The sequence below is a fragment of the Epinephelus lanceolatus genome, chromosome 4 (genome assembly GCF_041903045.1).
Source record: "Epinephelus lanceolatus isolate andai-2023 chromosome 4, ASM4190304v1, whole genome shotgun sequence".
NCBI lineage: Eukaryota > Metazoa > Chordata > Actinopteri > Perciformes > Serranidae > Epinephelus > Epinephelus lanceolatus.
Window position 1 is genome coordinate 24,135,003 of NC_135737.1, and position 23,923 is coordinate 24,158,925.

General features: G+C 42.3%; 1 protein-coding gene across 1 annotated transcript in view; it reads left to right on the forward strand.

Annotated features, from left to right (window-relative positions):
- The window catches only part of schip1 (schwannomin interacting protein 1), a 293,359-nt gene that overhangs the window by 52,478 nt on the left and 216,958 nt on the right, over nt 1–23,923 (forward strand). The gene's annotated exons all lie outside the window — the stretch shown is intronic.

The window sequence follows — 23,923 nt, forward strand, 5'->3', positions numbered from 1 at the left end:
AGTGCGACAAAATGCAAACAAACCAGTAGTTCGCTGTTGTTATTGTTCCTAGCACATGCTGATTACACAGTACAACAACTGACATACACGACTTGAGGAGGTGATATCACTGTTTCCCAAACTCCAAACACAAAAAATCTGTACCCCAGAAGGCATTTGAAAATATCTCGTTTGTGTGTGGACAAGAGGCCAAAACGTAGAGGAAAATATCTATTCTCAAAAATACCTGTATGCATGTAGACAGGGCCTAAATCCAGAGGAAATATTTGGATGATATGCATTTTTCCAGTAATTCAGTTTGACAGATTGGGTATCTTTGGAAACATTGGGATTTCCACCAGAATTTTACACAGAATTGTTGGTTTAAACAAAGTTTGACTGCACAGCAAAAGTTTGCACTGACTGGCACAATGGTAAGCCAGTAAAGTTAAAGGGGTTAATTCTGATGTAGTTTGTAGTTGTAGGTTTCATATTTGTTTTAATTATCCAAAGAAGAAAATGTCCCATGCTTTTTGGTGGTTCTACACTAGACAGGCCTGCCATCTCCAAACTGGTGAACACAGTGTGATCAAAATACTGTCATGTCTGTCTGTCTTCCCCTTTACTTTACTTTACTTTACTTTACTGTGGCAAAGCATGTTTTGCTTTTCATACACTGAGCTGGACTTGTCAGACTAGTTATACATTGCATGATTTGCAAGCAAGTTGGTCTGACAAGTAACATGTCATTATGTTGCCTACAAAAGTGTGTTGGAAATATCAGTTGTGAGTGTATAGTTGTTATCAACAAAGTTTGGGTGCACTGTATGACAGGGAGAGTTTGCATTTTCTACAACTAACCACATTGCTATGATGTGACATCAGGCTGAGAGTTTTGTCAGCAGCTGATAGTAAAACCAATGTATTTCCTAGCAGTATGGCACTAGTTTGTGTATAGTATATACTGTGAAACAAGGCTGTGGCCTAACGGCAACTTCACAGCTTCAAATTCCAAGTGACTTCGCTGCTTGGCCATCAATAGACCTGGAAACTTCAAAAAGCACAGTGTGCGTTCTCTAGCTGCAGACCTGAGACTTCAAAAGAGATGTCCACTCTTTGCAGTGCTTCTTACTGAGTCGTTCACAGCAGGAAAGGAGGGAAGAAAAGATGAGCAGATTCTCCCACGTACGAACACATTTAGATTGCATTTAAAGGGCCGTGTGAGACAGGGAGTTACAGTTTAAAGTGCTGGAGGAACTTCACTGCAGTCTAACACCTGTAAGCAATTGAACCCACAACGAGCACAGGCTCATGCGCCCTATGTTTACTACCCATTGAGGTTTATTTTAATTTGTACGTAATCTCATGCATGAATACTAATTCACTACAATTCACTGCACGCTATGAAAATAACACCAGAACCGGTTTATCGCGCTGTGTCTGCGATCATTATCGAACTTTTCTTGACAAATAGTGGTACCGCAGTGCAGCTTTAGCCAGATCCTTCTGTTTGCTGGCATGCCACTCAGTGTGTGTGTCTGCGTACCTGACAAGGCCACAGTGTGTGCTAGCTGAGCCCTGTCACCCCCTCCCACGGTGAGGTGAAATGCTTTTCACTGCTCGCTGCTTTTCTTTTCCATGCTCCTCAGGCTGCATGAGCATCCAGGTGGGGCAGCAGGCAGAGAATATTGAAACCCCAACACTGTAGTGTATGTGTGTATGTGTGTGCACGTGTGGTTTCCGGCATATGTGTGCACGTAATGTGTGTAGCTGCATGATTTTCTACCAGCAGAGTGTATCCAAAAGCTGAGACATCGCTGTAGGCAAGCTTTCTCTATCCAACACTGCCGTCACAAGGCTCTCTCCCTCCTGCTGCTGCTTTTACAGGATTAGAGATGCCACCATCGCCTTTTCTCTGTGTTTGTGTGGCTGTCTGCTTCACAGTGAGAATGGCAGAGCGAGTGGACAAATAAGGAGAGCGCGATATCCATGATTCATTTCAGTACAGCCACATCGATTTTTTTTCCCCCCCCTTTTTAATTGAGGTGATAGCAGCAATCGTTTTGCTTCCAACACCTTAGTCCATCTCCAGTTTACTAAGTATGACTTTGTGCTGGCTGGCTGTCCTATTACCCATCATTGCACTGTCTCAGCCACCGCCTCATTAACTCCAACATCAAGCTGCATGACTAATAGAATAATATTACACTGATAACAATCCTGTTTGTGGTGGTAATTGTGTGAGGCAATTTCCATCCATATTAGCTCATCTGTCCTGAACTGATAAGAAGCAGGGAAACCTTTCCCGCTAACTGGCTAGAATTAGTCATTAGATCAACAAATCTCAGGTCTCACGGTTGTCAATCCTAGTGGACATCAGAAATATGTTTAGTGCAGATGGGACGTGTGTGGAAGCTGGTGCTGGGTGAGATAGACGATATCTCAGTGTCCATTTTTGGAAGAGTGGAAAGAGTCTCAGAAAATCACTAAACTCTTTAGTTAACCACTGGTCAGTAGAGGAATAGTAATCAGTGTGTGTGTTTACACTGGCTCATTGGAGACTTCCCCAGGTGTAAAAGGTATGTGTATACACAACTTTTATAAAATAAAAGCCATCCCCACAAGATAAACTATTAAAAACAGATGAGGGCAGTGATAGTTAACCTAAACATTAAAGTTGCAGCCTTAAAGAAGCACTTCATTGCTGGCAAGATGGTCTCTTCATAAAACTGGGCTGTCTATGCCGTTAAAAGATGCAAATACTTTAAACAATGGTGCCACATGACCACAGAAAACAGAGGAAAAGGGATGTGGCATTTACATTTGTTCAAGAGGTAGAAAACCTACAACTACCAGAATGCACTTGGCTACACCGGACCAATAAACGCTCCCACTGGTGGGTGATGTAGTGAGAGCTTGGTTGTTTTTCCACAAGAAAGAATATGGCGGCAGGAATTATAGTTAAAAGGGAAGCTAAGATATGTTTCTGAAAACATTTGAGGTGAGAAATTGGCACAGCAGTAAGAGAGTCATGGGTCATATTTGCATCAGCACTGCTTCCTGGTTCGAAACCCAGAGTGTGGGAGCCCTTCTGTGTGGACTTTCCATGTTCTCCCTGTCTCAGCAGGGGTTTTCTCCAGGTATTCCAGCATCCTCCCACAGTCCAAAGATATGCACGTTAATGTTAGGTTAATTGGTGACTCTAAATTGGCCGTAGGTGTGAATGTGAGTGTGAATGGTTGTCTGTCTCTATGAGTCACCCCTGCAATAGTCTGGTGACCTGTCCAGGGTGTACCCTGCCTCTCACCCAATGTCAGCTGGGATAGGCTCTATTCCCCCTGCGCCCCTTAACAGGATAAGCAGTTATGGAAAATAAATGAATGAATGCTTACGTTTACCATTTGATCTCAGTATTTTCACCCTCTATTTTTACAATACAGGAAACAGTATGGCGTCCACTTCCTGTCCACAAATTCTCGTATTACAGCCAAACAGTGCACTAACATATGTTTCCATAGACATTGCAAGCAAGAAAAGGGCAATGCAATAAAAGAATCTTTGTCTTTTTATCAGCGCTGCCTCGTTTTACAATTTGATGTGAGTTTGGTCTTCATTTGAGAGACAGAGAAAGGAGCGTGTCTCTCTCGATCTGCTTCCATACTCTTTGTGTTTGTGGTAGCGGGCATAGCAATTATCCTCTATGGATGTATTACTGAAAGTGACCCCTTTCACATTGCGCATAGTTTATTGATCCATTGATAATACTGAAATATTGATTAGAGCACCTTTAATGTTAGAGTATAGCTCTGCAGGGAGTGAATTTACTGTAAGTCTTAAATAAGTTTGTATGTGTCTTAGAGGGTTCAGTAGGTTGAAAGTCTGCCTACATGTATAAGACATGTGGCTCATGTCAAGCAGTGAAACATATTCTTTGCCACCCCCCCCCCCCCCCCCCCCCCCCCCCCCCCCACCCCCCACACACACACACACACACACACACAGTGGTAAATATTAAAATCAAATTGTGCGCTCACAAAATTGCTCTTGTGCATTTACATTGTCCTAGAGTGGCTGAAAATCCCTTTCCCTCTAACACACACACACACACACACACACACACACACACATTCATACATGCTACTCAATCATTCAATGAGATAAGCAGGAAAGCTTATCAGTGAGGAGCACGGGCTGAGACACGGCAGCCAAGTAACCTGCCTGCTCCCTTAGAGGAGACAATAATGACATTCATAGAGCACACATGAACATGTGCACTCATGAACACACAGATGTGCATGTCCTTCACTGTGAACACAATGAAGCCGATGTACAATGTGGTCAGACATGTCCATTGCATGAGAATAATGACCCATTCACTGACACAGCCAAAGATCTCCAATCCAAATTCATTTTCCTGTTAAGGGTTTACCCAAATTAGGGCAGCAAACGTTCCAAGAATGGCCTTTATTGGCTTTAGCCCTCCTCTGTAGCAGAGCACTGCAATATTGACATTCAGCAATGTAGCAATTATAGCAGAGATTATATTCTCTACTGAGATGCAGCAGCGTATTAGCCACTTACACATCGCAGGTGGCTTTGGCAAAGTGCCCGTAATCATAATGAAGAGAGGTTGTGAAGGTGAACTGGGTTGCACCAAGTTCAGCATTAAAGGACCATTGCAGGCTTTTGCATAAATCCCTCCTCTCACACTGCCGGCACTGTTTCAGCCTTGAGCGATAAATTGTGGAGATTCTGTGAGTGCAGTACTTCTAGCCATAAAACCTGTGTAAATCTTAATGCCACAGGCAGCACTTCTAAATATTAAAGGGATCATTTTGAGGCTTCTGTATTGAACTTGTATCACCCACTGTATTCTGATCCGGCTCCTATTTGCCAAAGCTGGTTTTTCTGAACTTGTGCTGTACGAACAATCATACATCATGACCTCATGCTGAAATGGCGGCAGCATATAAAACGAGTGTCAGATTGTAAAACAGATGTACTACATCATAGCTTATAAATTCCTCCTGACCACTCCAGAAGGTGGATATTTCATCTCGTACAGATGACACACTCCTGTCTCATGTGAGCCTCAGAAATAGACTATGATGTACGACTTCCTCTTGTATTCATCTAAAACCTAACTCAAACTACTTGCTTTTTGTCTGTTTCATCGTGTCACGTTTTCACTCTAGATATAGTTGACGCTGATTTGCAGTCTTTGCTCCATCAGATTAGCCTCAAACAAATGATTTAATTCAACATCTGCATTCTTTCTGAAGTCATAATCTCTTTAATGCATATCAGACAAATCATCACCGAGATATTTATTATTCATCCACAGCGACTACACAGTAATTGGATATACGAATGTGCAGTTGCGCACATGCCAGCTCCAGTTTTGTCACATAACACACACACACACACACTCTCTCTCTCTCACACTGAGCTCTTTTGGCCGGTGTGATCTCACAGAGGGTTGTTATCCAGAGTGCTGAGCCCTTAGTTCAGCCACAACAGAGACACACACGGGAAGACTGGCACTGAAACATGGCATAGGCTCTGCTGGAGCTCTGTTAGTGCGTGTATGTGTGTGTGGGCATGTGTAAGTATGTGTGTATCCCCTCCACCTGCGAGTTGTTGAGTGGAAAGATGTCGTACTGGGAGCGAGATGGGCTTTTCAGCGGCTGCGTTGTGGCCCATTGAACATCCCTTCTCTGCCCAACCAGCTCATCCCTTCGCTCTCCATCTATCCTTTTTTGATTCCCTTTCTTCCATTCACCCCCTCTCCCCTTAACCACCCTCCGCCTTTTTCTGTAAAACCTTTCCTTACAGCTTTCTCTATGTCCACTCCTCTCCATTTTTAACTTTATATTTTGTTCCGTCATCTTTTTTCAATCCTTTCCATTGTCCCCTTGTTACTTCTATGATACCTTGTTCGTTTTTTTCTATTCCATAGAGTACAGGTCTATACTAGGTGTCTAAGCACCCGTCTGGGCTGACCGCAGCCCCTGTAAACAATTCTTTTATTTCCAGCAGATGCTATAAGACATAATTATGAGGAGACAATATAATTATGAGGATGAATGTATTTTTAATAACCACAACACAGCCACAAATCTTTGATCCACGTTGTTCATAACTGGACTTTCAGTGGTATTAACTTTGTTTGAAGGCTACAGCACAACAAAGTAGGAAATAACAACAATAAACACAAATAAAACAGACAAAAATATAACCCATTTACCTGCCTACTTACTTTCTTAGAGTAGAAGAACAAATAGCAAGGACAAATGACCCAATCAACAAAATCGCAAGTCTGCAAAATGGGCCAGACAAAACGCTCTGCTTCTGAAACACTCCTGAACTGGGTCGTAGTCATGGCAGCCGGCAGAGCTGCGGCCAGTAAAGCCCCGTTTCCACCAAACACATTATGGTATGGTACCTCTGCAATCAAAAATAACCCTTCAGCCATGGTACCTAGACCCTAGGTCTGTCTAGTGTTTCCACAGCAAACAGTACTCTTAAATGTGGGCAGGGTTTTGTCACTCACTGCTCCGTCCAGCACTCACTGTATTTCCTCATTACCGGTGACATAAATGGAAGTCTGCACCTTATTAATTGTCCACAGAACGTCGTTGCAGGCAGAGAGTTTCGGAACCAAGTGAATCTGGCTGCAGTGAGAGTCTCTGTCCATGGGATATTTAAACATAGTGGCTTTGTGCATTCAGTCCTTCTCAGGCAAGCGCAGCAAGCCGGGGCCCAAGGAACAACGTTTCATGGTGCTTTTTTTTTTTTTTTTCAAGTGAGGATTAGAATATACGAAGTTCACATAATCTGGTCAAATGAATATATATTTTTAAACACTTGAAGATCCACTCATTATTAAAAGTCTGCGTCATCCAAGAGAGACAATAAAAACTAAAGTAATGGTCAAAGTTGTCATACTGAAATTTAAGGTGTGTTGAGTCACGTTGTCACCTCATGCACCTTTAAAGTTGCCAACAGTCGGCCCTTTCTTATCAAGCTACAGCTGCCGTGAGAGGCAGCAAAACATCCTTTCATTTTATAGTCACAGTCTACCAATAACAAAATTCTCCACAGTATGAACAGTGGTTACAAAACCAGCCACAACTCAGCTCTGAGCAGAGTGACCGTCCACTATTGACCGATCAACAGACTGCAGTGTTCACAGCTCCACCTTTTAGTACCAGATCCATGTGCTTGGTACCCCAACAGAGGGAGGACCAAAAATGGGGATGGTGCAGAATGGTTCCATTGGTACCATCCACAACTTTTCACAGTGGAAACGGAAAGAATGCGTGCCGAACTGAACTGAACTGTACCGTGCCGTACTGCTTGGTGGATATGGGGCTTTTAATTGTCCATCCCAGCTCCCTTACAGTCAAGATTGCAATGAAGATAACAGAAACAGTCGTCCAGTCCTCTTCCCTTTGGTGAATTCCTCTATTCCTTTTTTTTTTAACGCTCTTTCTGTTTTGTCCACCTTCGTGCCCCTCTCCGCCACTATTTTGCACTTGGTGTGGTGCCTTTTCTTCTCTCCATCCAAACCTGTGAAAATATATTCTTTCACCCTCACCTTTCCTCCACCCTTACCTGAATAAACTCCTGATGTGAACCCAGCTGAATAATTTAGCGCTGACCAGCACTGAGCTCCTATCAAAGGGCAAAGGGTCATCAGATGGAAAAAGAAATTCTCTTTACTTGGTGTGAGAAAGATGTAAACAGAGAAACAGAAGATACATAAACACAACTACAATAACTTGCCCAAAATGACAGTAAAAACCTTGAACAACCAGACTAAAAATCATGAGTTGAGTTTTCATCTCAAAATATGTCCAAGAGTGACCACACAAGAAAAGAACTGGCTCATTTTGACCAATCAGAAAGAGGCTGCTGTGCCTCCATCCGAACTCCTGAACAACATAAACAACTGCTTACTCAAGCAAAACATTGTAGATATGAAATAATGCATAACTCTTTAACTACGAAACCCCTCTAGGATGTCCTTTTTGCCAAAGATTGAAAAACACAATGACTGATGAACCCACTGGGTGGTGTTTTATTTTGTTTTACTTTATTCCTTCATACTCCCTTACTCACTTTGTTCCCCCTCCTACTATGTTTTATTTCTCCTCCACATTCTCAATTTCCCTCACCTGCTTTGTTTTATCTCCCGGCCCTGCCAGTTGTCCCTCTGTGTGTTGTCTAAGGTGGCCTCATGGCTCTGCTTTAATCTCCTTCTGCCCCGAACATCAGTCAATCACCAGCAACCCAACCTGCCACCTGTCTCCATTCCCCTCACTGCACTGTGTAACACTTTCCCCTCAGCCGGTCCTTCATCTCTCCTCCCATCGCTCACCCCATCCTCCCACTCTATTTGTCCAAACTCTCCTGTCCTATTTCTCCCTCACATTCATTTCAAGTACTAGAAAGGCAAACACTCCTTATCCTCTTTCTAATTTATACCATTGGAATATTAGTCTGTTAATGGAAATGTCTGTCCTGTGTGTGTGTGTGTGTGTGTGTGGGAAGAGGTTCTGGTAATTTGTTTGACTTTTACATAGCTCTGTCTTCCAACTTATCTGATCTGTTAAAAGAAAAACATTGAGAGCAGATGTGCCGACTGCTTCATCTATAATACATTATTAATAGTTTGAATTAGCTGCAGGTTTGAAAAAAAATTCTGTTTCATATAAACTTCACCTTGAAATGAGGCTAATGAGATGTGAAGTGTAAGAAGGGTGCCAAAAAACAGCTATCCATCAGGGGGGACGGAGGGAAACAGGAGCCGAGTTGTTTGGAGTGAAAAGAATGATGGGTGGAGATGTGAAGAAAGAGAAATGATGGCAGGACGGGCAGACAGGTGGGAAGACAGAGAGGTCTGGTGATAGGCAGAGGGCAATCTGTGGGAAGCAACAGAGAGGCGGCAGAGACAAAGGGAGAGGGATGAGGAGGAAAGGAAGAGATTGCTGTTTTAAGGAGATTAGCTTTCAGATAGAGCGGATAAGACAGAGAGCACGAGAGGGGGAGTGATGATGGGAGAGTCGCAGCTTTAAGGGCTGAAAAAGAGGAAATGTGAGTGTGTGAAGAGGCCGTAAATGCTTACAGGGTTTGTTTTAGCCCCTGTCTGATTGACGAGGTTGTTTGCTGGCTGTAATGTCCACCGTGCAGGATGTAGAAAGTACTGATCAATTGAATGTCACCCTTGGAGAAAAAACATGCTCCATAAAACCACAGCTCAGGTTATTAGTGGCCCCCACACTTTGTGTTTACACATATACACTCGACAAAACCATCACGATTATCGCAAGAAGTCAAATTATATAGAATGTTTTTATTTTTTATCAAAGGATCGCAGTTCTTGATTTATCGTATTCGTCCTCTGTTGCATGTGCATGGGTGCAAGTATGTTGTAGTTCTGGTTGGGTGAAACCTGACCTGTTTATAGGACACCATAACATGGGATTTATATTAAGGGATAAATGAAAAGCCAGCAGGAATGGGGACAACGTGAGTGCAGGCAAGATGGATGGAGAGATGAAGCAGCACAAAGAGGGGGGTCAGTAATCATGCAGCCCTGAACTTTTAAACATTACAAAAACTCAGTATTTACTGTGTGTAATGACATCAATACAGCTCAGTATAACCAAATGTAGCTTTCAGTCTGTGGCAGCTTTTAATACACTTATTGTGAGAAAAATAAATGTATCAGTAGAGAAATCCATTTTACTACCACTCCCCTCACAGCTTATCGCCATCAGTATTGTTTTCGCTTCACTTGGCAAAACAGGGAAGTGTGGTACGTGTTTACGTGAAAAGTTATTGGCTACTTTCCAGCCACAACTCATCAAATGAAGCAATGTCCAGCGAGAGGGGCTCATTGCTTAACAGTTTACATTTTTGTGTAAAATCCTGTGCCATCCTTAATAAATACCTTGAAAGACATAGGTAATAAACAATGTGGCAATCGAGGATTTCAAAATCATACACAACTCTATCAATCGTGTGTGTGTGTCCTGTGTCTGACTATGCTTCTGGGACCGTATTCATAAACATTCTTAGAAAACTCTCAGAGAGCTCCTGACTTGGGTGAAATTTTTTTAGTAAGAAGTCCTAGCTTAGGAGTGATTTAGGAAAGTTCTCAGAGCAACCTTAGTAAGACTAAGGAAGAGACAGAAACTTCTACCGTAGTGAAGAGGTGTGGTTGACCCTGTTGCTAGGTATGATGCATTCTTTTAACAGATGTGATTGGTTGTCACAGACACACCCTTTCGCGAGCCTGCAAGGTGTGGACACCCAGTGGGAATGAAATGAACTGCTGACTGTGTTACACGCTATTGTTAGTGTGATCACTGCTGATGGAAGGTTGTGACAGACCCAAGTCATCACTGCTGCACAGTTGCATTTGTGTTGTGATCATTTTATTTCTGGTGTTAAAGTGTTATTGCGTTGGATGGGAGATGCATATCCCTAATGAGATTGATAATGCATGTTATCTCTGCATGATCTAATCTGTAGCTTTTCTTTAACTCACTGTCATCCAAAGTTTGGAGAATATTTTTCCTACCTCTTTGTCTTTCCATCATTTTCTCCTCTCCTTAAGAAACTCTTAAGCCTATTAAAAGTCCTGCTCCCTGCTCCTGACAGTTTTCACCTTAGGAGCTCTCTTAAGGTCTATGATGCTTTGCGAATAACTTATCTTTACAAGGACCTAGTATTAACTTTAAGGGGAAATTCTTAGAAAACGTCGCAATTCTAAGAATTTTCTTAGAATTTTGTCACGAGGAGCAACTCTTAGTGCTAGGAAGCTTTGTGAAAACCCTGGAGTTTGGGGTTTCCAGGAGCATACAAGTTGTAACATTATGTGCATTATAGAGCGATTCAGTTTTTCCTGGCTGTCCATATTTACCTCAGTTTTGGCAGTTAATGGAGACATGGGATGGGAACCTCCAAACATTAAGCATAAATGTTAAATGCTCCGGCTTTGGAATAGACTTGTGAAGATGTCAGATTAGAGACTCACTGAACATATTTTAAATTGGGACACCTCCCACTGTCATCCCTGGGCTAATGAGCTAAATTGATATTTTTATTTGAACAACTTGTCATTGGTTTTTCAGAACAAGATACTTTGTTATTTTCAGGAGTGAAATGTTTCTCATGTTTAGAGAAAAAGTGGTCTGTGGACATATGGTATAAACCAAAGCTACAAACTTGTTGTCTCTTTTAAGAACAGCTACAGTGTGGAAGCTTACATGAAGTATAATCTAAACATAAGACAAAGATCCATGTGTGCACAGTTGCGCTCCGGAACGTTAACATTTGCCTTGGAGATTGGAGGAGGTCAGAATTTGTTTGTGCTGTAATTTAGGTGAAGTTGGGAATGATGTTCACTTCTTGTTCTACTGTCCTGCATATGAAGACATAACGAATGCACTTTTCAGTAAGATGACCACAATCTTTGTTGATTTCTTTTGGTTGGATGATCATGAATCATTGAGTAGGGGAACCTTTTTTGTGGCTGAATTTCTTTGAAGGCAGAGTATTCTGTTCTTTTTAATTTTTTAATTTAATTTAATTTTATATACTTTATTAATCCCAGATTTGACTGAGAAGTTAAATAATATGTATTTTTGAGTGTTACTGCAACGTCATTGTAATGTGTCTTGTCAGGTGCTGGGCACATGTAAGTGTGCATGACACAAAAACAATGAATGAATCAATCATAGGCACTGCTGGTATCATCTGTTGTTTTTGTCTTTAAGGGCAGTATGGGATTAAACCTGTTAACAGCGTGTTAAAAATAAACTTGGCCTTACCAGACCGAACACCCTCTCTGTCTCTCTGTCCTTTACCTTTCCCTGGACTTTTGTCTCTGTACGTCTCTCCTCACCGTTCAGTTATCTTGGTCTGCTTTTGAGTGTTGCCATAGTTACTGATCTGAGAGAAAAGGGCTTCTGGTGTGAATCAGCAGGGGGCTGTGAGACTGAGAGATTTAAATGAAAGTCAGGTTAGGACCTGCTGGAGCTAAACACACACGTTGGAGCATACAAACATTTTGCAAATACACATACAGATGAGATTAACCAGTGCTGTATTTAAAAAAAACATACAGCAATATTTAAAGAAAAAAAAAAGCTTTGGGAGGCAAGGAAAATTGTATGTGGAAGAAGTTTTCAACTGCTAAACCAGAGTTTGTGCATGATACTGTATATGCATGACTATCTGTGTGGCCGGATGGATCTTTATTCTGCTGATTCCTTTGTTTTTGCGATTGAATTATTCATTCAGGCAGCATAACTCTTTCATCCATCCCTCTCTGCCCAGTTCCTCCTCCTCTGTCTCCCCTGCCCTTTCAGTTTGACTAAACACAATTCTTCATGTCCACTCCTCCTTCCTGTCCATCTCCTCTCCTCTCTCTGTCTTGTCCTCACTATCTCCTCTTCAGGTATTCTTTTTTATCCTCTCTCTGTTCACTGTGCCTTCCTCTACCCTCTAACCTCTTTCTCTGGCCCACTGTTCTCTATACTTTTACTCTCTCCTTCTTTAATTTAGATTTTCATCATTCTTTGTTCTGTCTGTCTCGCTCAGACTGCCTTTCATTTTATTTCTTTTGATGACAATCTTTCTTTTTCACTTCCCCATCTTTGTCTCACCCTGTCTCCGTCTCTCTGCACTGCCACAGTCTCTCTCCGTCTCCCTGGCTCACTGACTCATGGTTCTCTGCTATTAGTATTCCCCTAGAGTGGCTAGACTCAACAATGTGTCACGTGTCACCTCACCAAAAGGCAAACAATGAAAAACGAAATGTCTGGAGAAACCCAGCAGTGTCACTGCATGTGAGAGAGGAGGTTGAGGAGGAATAAGAAGAGGAGGAAGATGAGAAAAAAAAAAGAGATTGAGCCAGACAAAAAGACTACGTTGTACAACGGGGGAGAAGAGACAAGTTTGGTCATCCATATGTATGGAGAGAGGCAGACAGACAGGCTGACCTGGAACGTGCTGCCTACATGTGTAGAGTGAATAACTGCTCATTTTCTCTGTTCCCCATAAAAAAACATACCCGCTGAGGTGTGCTGTGATTGTATGCGTCAGTGTGTTGCTGTACACCCCTGTGGCTGTGATAGTCTGTGTCGAGAGACATGTTTTTGCACTGTGTGTGTGTGTGTGTGTGTGTGTGTGTGTGTGTATAACTTGTATTCCTGTTATTGTGGAGATCTGATGACAAAAGTCTTGCCAATCTTTTTTCTTCCAAGTGGCAGGCTGTGGGACTGAAAAATGAAGCCAATGCAGAAGTGCCAAAAACTGCAGTTCCTCTAATGGCCACTTGAGGCAATCTTAAAAAGCAAGTCAATCCCCATAGACACCCATATTGAAATGGCCAACAGTTTTGGTCACCAAAATTCCCCCATTCGTGACAACTGTACCAGGTGATTTTTTTTTTTTTTTTTTTTACATAACTGACCCATTTAAATGTGATTACCTTGGGTCAATTCTGGCTCCAAAAATCCAAGATGGCAACCAAAATGCAAAACTCTAGGCTTCCAAGTGGGGGGTCCACATGGATGACATCACAGTCAGTACGTTTACATGCACAGCTTAATTGAGCTATGCTCAAAATTTGATTTTGGCGTCTAATCGGACTTCTGTCCTTGTCCCAGTTTACATGCAACTGAGAAAATCGAATTACTGACAGGAACGTGTCCTCCTCCTCCTCAACACTAGGTGGCGATATGTGTCATTTCAGCGGGTTAATACGGCCCCCGTATTACGTCACTTAATAATAAACAACTGGATCAGGCGGCAGACCGGCATTTTCGAACAACAGCAAGATGGATAATCGTACAGCTTTGTTCATCGTAACGTAATGTACGCGTTGCTGATTGTGCAGATAAGGTGTACGCTATCCATCGTGGTAATGGTGATTTCAAGAGGCAGACAAGAACGCCGTATGCTGTTGGAGGGCTACAACAATAGCATGTCTTGTCTGTTCTGGGGTCATACGCCAGCACAGGGGGTGTGGAAGGCATATGAAGAGAAGGCACATTTATTTGTTTGTCATTTGGCTATCATGCACAATACCGGCATTACTTATGTCAATAGCATCAGAAAACATCAATATAACTAACCCATCAGTCAGTGTTACTGTTAGAGAGGTCTTTTGTATTTTGATGGTGGGACTCACCTTTCATTTACTACATCAAATACTGTGGTTAACATAACGGCGCTGTCCGAGGAAAAACATGTATCTCCACTTTTGATGATTTTGACTTTCTACGCACTTTGATGGACACGTCTGACACCCAATGGAGATACGTGTTGAATAGATGAAGTAATAAAACGTCTTTCCATTGGTCATTTGGATACCCAAGGCTAACAGTTGCTAGGGAATATTATGGACACTCCATGCACTGTAGAAAGTCAAAATCGTCAAATTTCGAGATACGTGTAAGGATTAAAGTTTGAGTGTGTCAGATTTAGTGGCATCTAGCATTGAGGTTGCGGAACTGATACTTCTCCTGTGTGCCAAGTGTGTAGGATAAGTACAGCAGCCAATTGTAGAAACAACATGGTGGACTCTAGGGAGGAGGACCCACTCCATATGTAGATATAAACAGCCTATTCTAAGGTAACAAAAACATGACAATTTTTATTTTCAGGTGACTAGACACTCATGAAAATATAGCTATGAATATCATATATTATTTCTGCCAATAGATGCTCCTAAATCCTTCATTAGGGTTAAGGGTTAATGTTACGTATGTGGCAGGAAACGTAGCTAGGCGGCGTTCCTCCAGACTTATACAATTCAATTATTCAACTAGTCTGTTGACAGAAAATGATGACCAAGCAAGAATGCCAAAACCTTAAACCTCTGAAATATAAAGATTAAAGATGTTGTGCTTTTCTTTGTTCAATGTAATTGCACGCTAAATATTTATAGAGTTTTGCACTGGGCAGACTGAACAAGCCATTTGAAAACGTCAGCTTGGGCTCTGGGAACGTGTGATCGGCAATGTTGAAAAAAAAAAAAGTTAATACATAAGGAAAGCAATCAGTAATTGCAGCCCCAAAGTTGTTGTGCATTCACTGTACATGCGTATGATCACATGCTTACATCCACTCAGCCTCCCCGTGCTAACAACCTTTGTATATGCTGGTGAGCAGTGTACTGTCAGACCCAGTTTTCTCATTACAACAGCACTGACGGTACAGAACGAGCAGGTGTACTAATGGTGAGCATTTTCCTCTGTGTTTCTTTTCTTCGCTGCTGTTAGCTAAACAATAGCTGGCAGTTATAACCCTGAACAGTCCTGTCATCTCGCAGAGTATTCATGAAATGCGCAAGCAGTCATGAATATGAAATGCATGTATTATTCACTGTGACTGTGATCTAGTCCTGTATCTGATTTGAACTTCATGCCTGTCTCTCTACAGTAAAACACCAGTGGCAGGCCCACTCCTTTTTCATTTGCTGGAGAAATATAGTCTGTGTGCTGCTGGAGGGAGGTCCTAACTCTTTTTCCACTGCTTTGCTTGTAGGCATGTATATATTATACTAATGCACACACACATACACATGCACACCCGTGGTGCAAGCAGCAGTCAGCAATCCTCCAACCATCCATCTTTAAACTCTCAAAATCAAGCATGCACTCAAGGTCTCTCTTTTTCTTACACACACATACACACACCTCACCCTACATGAGGAGGGGTAAGTCAGTGTGATATAGAGAAGTCTTGGTGTACGTGTCATGTGACGTAACTCAGGAGCAGGGTTAGTGACAGAGTGAGGAGAAGAGTGAAGGAGGGATGGAGGCAGATGATGAAAGGGTGAGATAAAGGGAGGATGTATAGGCAGAGCATCATCACACACCTTCTCTCCTGAGGCCGAAACATCACTCAGTCTTAGTCTAACACACTTGAAAGACCCACAGCACGATGACCTAGCAGGTCCCTCACACATACACAGAAACACACACAAACAAGTGCACTCCTCCCACGCGCTAACACCCACACACACTGCAGACAAAGATTGCAATCATCAGTGCGTCTGTCGCACTAGCCAAGCTTTATATAAGGCTTTCCAGCTTTAACATTGTTGTGATGTCATGTATTGTAATGTGATGTAGCTGACAGCGCCACGGGGCAAATACTGGAAAAGAGATGAAAAAACAATGAGACAGTGAAACATGCACTCATACACACTCACACTGACCTTCAGTGGGTACCTTGGTAGACAGGTGGTGGTGCCACTGCCTGTTGCTAAGCAATTACCAAGTCCATTACCCCTGCAATATGCCCGTAATGTGTATTTTTTTTTTCTCTTTGTGTGTTTGTGTGCTGACTTGGTTACGTGTGTATGTGTGTGTGTGTGTGTGTGTGTGTGTGTGTGTGTGTGTGTGTGTGTAAGAGAGAGAATAAAAGAGAGCTTTCATTAAAGCAGGTGTAGTGAATAAAACACAATCTACAGCACAAGCTTTCAGTGTTTTCTTGCTATAAGCAACTGCCCTCTGTTAGCTGACCCTCTTAGCCTCCACAATACATATTGCTGCTGGTTTTTCTTTGTCTACAAAATCTCCAATTATATACAGTGAAACCAAAGTTTCAATGCATGCCTCCTGAGTGCATTTCATAGCGATCAGATATGTACAAAAAAACTAAGAGTAAATATACCCAAGAAGCATTTGACATGTATTAAAATCCAATTGTTAAAACCACATCACTGAAAGGTAGAGGGGATTTTTGGCAGTTAACAGTCTCAGGTGCATTAATGCCTCCCACTGGACTGGACTGAGATGGATTAAGATCAGATTTGGGATCTGGCCAGTGGAAATACATATTTGGCTAAGTGTAAAAGAAAGTTAAGTGTGCATACAAAATCAGGTGCAAAACATTTAATGGAATCTGAGAGTACTGAATTTAAGCAGCAATATATTTACATATTTAAAAACTGACGAGGTCTAGCTTTAAAGAATATGTGCAGACTTTAAAAAATTTATCTTAAGGGAATACCTCATCTACAAAATGATCATTTGTATGCAGAGGTGTACTGACAAGAGAGTCTCACCTGGCAAATATTTGGGGTCCCCCCCAAAAAATTGGGAAAACAGGGCCCCCGATGGCCACTCATATTGGCACATTTTCCAGTTACAACAATAAACCCCCTTAAACCTCTAATAAAGGCACCATACAGGGTGTGCCGGTTATGTTTCAGTGAGGCTGCAGTGACTACAGCTACTTAAGACCTAAGCCAAGCTCCTGTGTCTTGACTGTCGCCTGCTCATGAAAGTGAAGAGGATCAGCCTAAAAGTTAATGAGCGAAGTTAGCCTCTCATTGGGACCTGATCAGGCACACTTAAGTTGGACTGTTAAGGTGGACCAGCTATTCTCATTTTGGTGCCTGTCTCAGCTGTGGTGGTTGGAGGGAGGCCTCAATGCGCCCCACAGGCCCCAGAGTTTAGGATACTACTTGTATTTACTCAAAACATGACATGCCAGCATACATGCAGCAGATGGGCTTCTTCCCCATTAGGTCCATGTGGCAGTCGTAAAAATTTAAATTGGAGTGCTGTCCTAGTCTCTGTGGAGTGTGACTGTTTGTAGGCACCTTAACAGCTGAGAGGACATGTGTAGGGGATAAACACAACAGCAAGCTTTGGGACAAATTCTCTCTTTGGGGTGGAAAGAGGAACTGTTGTAACTTTTCAGAACCATGGAGAAAAATAAAGCTTAATCCAGTTTTATGTTCCTCATAATATATCAAGGATACTAGTCCATACCCTTTGGTAGCTTTGTCACCTTCTACCTATGCCAGTCCTCAATGCATATGTGCAGTTTCACATAGATTGACCACGTCAGTGAGTAGAAAAACGTGGGACAGACAGACAGAATGACTGACTGACAGAATGACACACTAACAGTTTCTGTGATTATGTACAGCATACCATGCCATGACTTAGTCATACCAAAAATTAGAAAAAACAACAACATTGGGCCACAGGGGGAGTCACAGCGATCGGTCGCATTTTAGCCATGTTTAAGCATTTTTCTGTTGTTATAGCGCCACCCAGTTGCCAATTAGAGTTAAATTTCTCCAGTCACCTTGAGGCGTCCTGTTCTACATATCTACCAAGTTTAGTAAAAATCGATATGGTGGTTAGGCCTAGATAAGAAATTAGCTCTCTAGCGCCCCCATTTTGTTTGATCAGGTCAATAATGGAGGGGTCCCCTCAGATTGTGTGGTCATATGCCTACAAAGTTGCGTGGTGATGGGTGAAACCCTTGAGATGTTATACACCTTTATGTGATGAGCCACGCCCTCCACAATATTCATTGCCTTATAGAAGCTCAGTTTTAGTAAGTTTTCCAACTTTTGCCAAGAGGGAACTTTAGATATTGGTCCCTAGGTTATGTTCACCGAGTTTCATGCAGATCGGTCAAACTTCCTAGGAAGAGATCGATTTTAAGTGTTTTTCAAAAAATTCAAAATGGCGGAAAATCCATATAACTGGAAGTTCTGGGCTCTTGAGGCAAATTTGTTCCTCATGAGGAGAGGCATCTCCGTGCAAAGTTTCATGTCTCTACGACATACGGGGCATGAGATATGCCCATTCAAAATTTGCAATTTCAGTCGGTTGCTATAGCGCCCCCCTTTGGCCAATTGATGTAATATTGCTTCATTCGCATCCTCCCATGACCCTCTACCACTGTGCCAAATGTCACATGGATTGACCAAGTCAGTGAGGAGAAAAACGTGGAACAGACACACACACACAGACAGAGTTTTCATCATTATATAGTATAAGTGTTTGTGTTAGTTTGTTCAGTTTACGTTTGTAAGGGTAGTTGCGGAACTTTATTCGTTTGGAGCGTCTTCCATGACGAACACAATACGATGTTGCACATGGTCAGTAAGTTGGCATTGGTGCAGGCTCAGTGTTGGGGGGTTCTAGAACTCATTACCACTCCTCACTAGTTGGTTTGGGACGGCACTCATTGTGGCGGGCCCTCAGCATGTGCAACGTGGAAATGGAGTAAAACTGGGTAGGAAAAAGACGTAGGGGCTGGTTTGGGAAAGGCCCCATGTCTTCAGGGTTTAATCAAGAGTTGAGCACATTGTGTCTTATTTTAATTACTCAACACTTCCACATAAACTGTCCGAGCAAGTGCATGCATTTGAACTTAGTTTTATGGAATGTAAATAGTGACGTTTTAGTGAAAATGCATATGTTTATAAGGTCCTGAGCATACAGCTGGATCAGTGAGACTGGGATTATACTGCAATATAGTTTTGCAGTTGTTCATTCCAGCGTGAGTTATAACGAAATAATCATTTTGTGGCTGATGTATTCCTTTTACACTTTACTCACATGCCATACTGAATGTATGCTGGAGACAAAGCGATCCCCTCCTAGGCCTTTCATTTGTCCTCAGTGGTTTCTTCAAATATATTTCGTTAATATTTTAGTGTTTTACCTTTTCATTGGTTGTTGCAGTACAAGAATTAAGAGGTGAGATTTATTGTTATGTGCCTGCATCCAAGTCCAGAGCATTTCTTCTCTGTGTATTTGTATATGTGTGTGCGTGTTGTCATGTGCCCATTCTTGACACATTCAGCCTGATATACGACCGGCTAAATGCAGCAGCGTGTGTTGGCTGTAAATAACAGGCGAGCTATTAGAAAAGGTTGGACAACTGTAACCGGTGAAACACACTGCATGTATGTGGACATACACAAGAACCACCTTGGTCCTTCGCTTTGACACACACACACACACACACACACACATAGACAGATGGCCAGATGGACAGACGCAAGCTGTTAACACCCCCCTCCCCTCCCCTCCCCTCCCCTCCTCTTCCACTCAGGCAGGAGGAGAGTGGATGTGGTTTGATAGCCACTTGGAGTCAGATACCCTCCCCTAACAGTCAGCCTATTGCGGGAACCCACTTTTGGCCCCTAATGCAGAAATGATTGGTACTCTGATGCGATTACCTCTCCCCTGTATTCTATTAAATTCACTACAATCTAAAAATAAAAAAAAAATAAAAAATGTTGAGGGAAAAGGCAGCACTTACCCTGTTTGACTGCCACCTCCTTCCCTCCTCCGACTTCATTCTGCTTTCATGTTCATTACAACTCTGCTCATTGTGTGAAGAGAAGGCTAATTAAAGTCGACCTTCACCTGAACAAACTCACACATAGACGCGATCATATGCACGGATGATAGCATGCATTCACACATCAAGAGCAATCAGGTGAAAAATATAGATTTACAAACCACACATAGTAATTTCAAGTAATTACATTTGTATAAGGTAACAATTACGCACTCTGCTGGGTGCTATAAAAGTGTTGTAATTTTATTTTGTACAGTAATTAGCAAAGTAATGAACTCTGTAGGGTTTTTCAGGTCATTGTTCCTTTATTTCACACACAGAGAGATAGACTCACTTACAAGGAAAAAATGCATGAAAGCAGCTTTTGTGAAACAGAAAGGTTGAAGTGAGATAAGTTGTTTGGTTTCTGGCATCATTCACAGGAGATCTAAGTTATCTTGAGTTTTGCTGGTGCTGGTAGGAAGATTTTAGTACTTTTGGAGATATCGTTGCACGCTTGGACACAAAGGGACTTAAAGATGTGCATAAGTTTTAAGAAAAGTACTTTTACTACTTTCACTTGTACTGGATATACAGGAACACAAGCACATTAACATAACTTACCTACATACTGCCAGTATCTACTGAATGATGTATGTGCCCTCCTGCATCTCACCCAAAGGATCCCTAGGCTGCCCAAAGTACCTGTTACAGCCTTACTCATTATAACCATATATTGATCTACTAAAATAGTAAAGTTGCTGCTGCACATGAACACACATCAGCTTACAAATGAACAGAATAATAACCCAGAAATAATAGAAGAGAATGTATGTAATGTCTGTTAAAATTCCAGTACACAACAGGCTAACTGCTTCCTCCTGTTTCCTTCATATTTAGCGTACAGACATGAGAGTGATATCGCTGTTCTCATCCTACTTTCAGCAAGAAAGTGAATATGCTTATTTCCAAGAATATCAAACTATTCCTTACCGGCAGGGGTCTTTAGCTGAAAGAGAGATGGAGCATGGACCCCCTGCTACACATATTATATATGGAATTGTGTTGCATATTAAACAGGGCGGATGGAGGTTGTCATGCAGAAGACCATATCAGCCTCAGGCTGCAAACTTGAGCTGTATTTGCTTGTCAGGTAGGTGAGAGAGGAAACAATTATAGGTTGTTTCAAGAGGCAAAATTTATTTTATTCATTTTAATATGTATTTTCAGACTTGTGTTTGAATTTAAGAAAAGACAAAAGCTTTCAAAAACTTATCAAACAATGATTTGGCAGCCCCCTTGCAGTAACTCTGAGAAACCCCCTGCTGAAGACTTAAGCTTTAAAGGGATAGTGCACCCAAAAATGAAAACTCAGCCATTATCTACTCAACCACAAAATATCTCCATACTGCTCGTCCGTAGTAGTAGTGCCCTGAAGCCTGTCCTGATGAGATATTTAGTGGTTTCAATTATGTGGTTTTGGACGTTTGAATCTGGGGCGCCGTAAGCCTCCATTAGGTGGAGTTGTGTTGCTACCCCCTCTCCCCTTGGATCTCTGCAAGGGATGTGAGGACTCTAAAACTTCACCTGAGCCTCCCTTGGCATATGGGTGAGTAGATAAGGGCTGAATTTTCATTTTTGGGTGCACTATCCCTTTAAGGTTTTACTCAAGCAGCAACTTCCGTGGCTGAAAAATAAAGCCAACAGCCAACTGTTTTAGGCTGGCTCCAGAAGCCTGTCAGTCTCCATAGATCCCCATGTTAAAATGAAATAAACATGTTCACAACCTGGTACAAAAAAGGGTTTTCATCTCTATAGCTAATTTCTCCATTCATGACAACTGTGCGGTGGTTGAATGTTTTTTTATAACGTATCTGTTCACATTTTATTAAGGTTTAATGCATAATTAAGGATGGGCTACTTTGAGTAACAGGCTTTCTGACAAGAGTGTCCACGGCTCCTGAGTCAGATCCACCCCGTGCTCCTCCACCGTGCCAGCTTCTTGTCCAGATATGGTCACTTCTGGCTCAACAAATCCAAGATGATGACGGCTGAGTGTTTCAAAACGGGAGTCCACAAACCAGTGGGTGACATCCCAGTAGCTGCATCCATTATTTTTACTGTCTATGGTTTCGCTATAGTTTCAGTATATATCTGGAATTACAACTTTTACTTGAGTACAATGTCAAATTCAAAACTAATTTGACATTGATTTCATCATTTTGTCATCAGCTTAGCTTTTAGCAAGCAGAATAAACTAGTCTGTAGGGTTTAAATGTGACAGCAACTGGCTCTCCCATTTTATTGTGTGTGTGTGTGTGTGTGTGTGTGTGTGTGTTTTGCAAGGAAACCTCAGATCTGACCAGATTTGATTTAAGCTTTCTTCTTCATCATCAGATTCTTTTCACACTATTCAAACATCTATTTCTGTCAAAACTTCATGTCACTGCTCCTCTTTATTCTCACCTGCACCTCTTTCTCCTTCTTTCTCACACACATCCACTCATCCTGCTTCCCTCTCTCCCTCTCCTCCCTCCTCTCTCTGTGGGTAGGCGCCCAGTGGTAGTGGAAAGGTGATTTATGGTGTATGGCTGTTGGCTCTAAATGGGATGTTTTATTCAGTGGTGGGAGGAAGTCACTGCCTTTTTCTACTGCTCTCCAGAGCCTTGCATTAAAACACATAACACAAGCACACACACACATGCACACACACAATCTAAAAGGATGATTTACACACACCAACGTTGGCATTTGCTCTTACGTTTAAAAACAGCGTAAGGCGAGGAGAGACGGGCAGACTGACAGAGATGGACAGAATGACAGGCAACTGACAACGAGTCAAACACAGAAGGAAGAATAATGGCAACTTCTGTAGTAACTGCGGAGCCGTGTGCGAGTGTGTGTTTAAAGTCAAGGTCACCCCAGTGGGCTGCATTTCTCTCCCTGTTGTCAGCTCGCGCGCTGACAGCTACGCAGGCGGTTGCGAGCAGCAGAAAATGTAAATTTGTCTGTCTGTCTGTCTGTCTGTCTGTCTGTCTGTCTGTGTGCCTGTCTGTCTTTTATTTGTATTTGCTTGTGTTTCCAAATGTGTTGGTTCAAGTCAGTTAAAATGCAAGCTTGCGGATGTGCGTGTTTGTGCTAATCAAGGTGTGTGAGTGTGTTCATGCTGGTGTGAATAATGCAGAGAGAATAACAGTGTGAATATTCATTAGCTGTGTACCAGTGACAGTTACCCATGTACCTGTCACTCACAGTCTCAGGTGGGTACAGGTGGGTGAATACTACAGTACACACACACACACACACACACACACATACACATGTCCTTGAAAAGATGCTGTGGTATTTATTGTATGATTCCTCTGCATCAGGGTACTTCTTTAAAACATTTTCACACTATGCATTCATGTTTATGCGAGCGTGTTTTCTATAAATGCGGTGTGTTCACTTGAGGGTGGGGGATGCACTGATTTATTTATTGCTTCTGTCCCTAAGAGTCATCATGTAAGCAGGATAGTCTCTCGCTTGTCTCCTCTGTGTGTTTATGACCTCTCGTTGATGCTCTCGTGGCACAGCTCCCAAACTCTCTGCTTTAATTCCCGTCCTGCAGGAGGAGACAGGCACTTACAACATGACTTACTCTGCAAGTCCTCTACGATTGGACACTAATTGAACCTGTGTGTATGTTTGTGTGCATGCCCCTGTGCGAGTGTGTCGGCGCACCTTCACACACATATATCCCCAGAACTAATTTCAGCTTCATTCTCCCTCTGCGATCCGGAGAGGGAGAAGTCACGCAATAGCTCAGCGTGGAGCC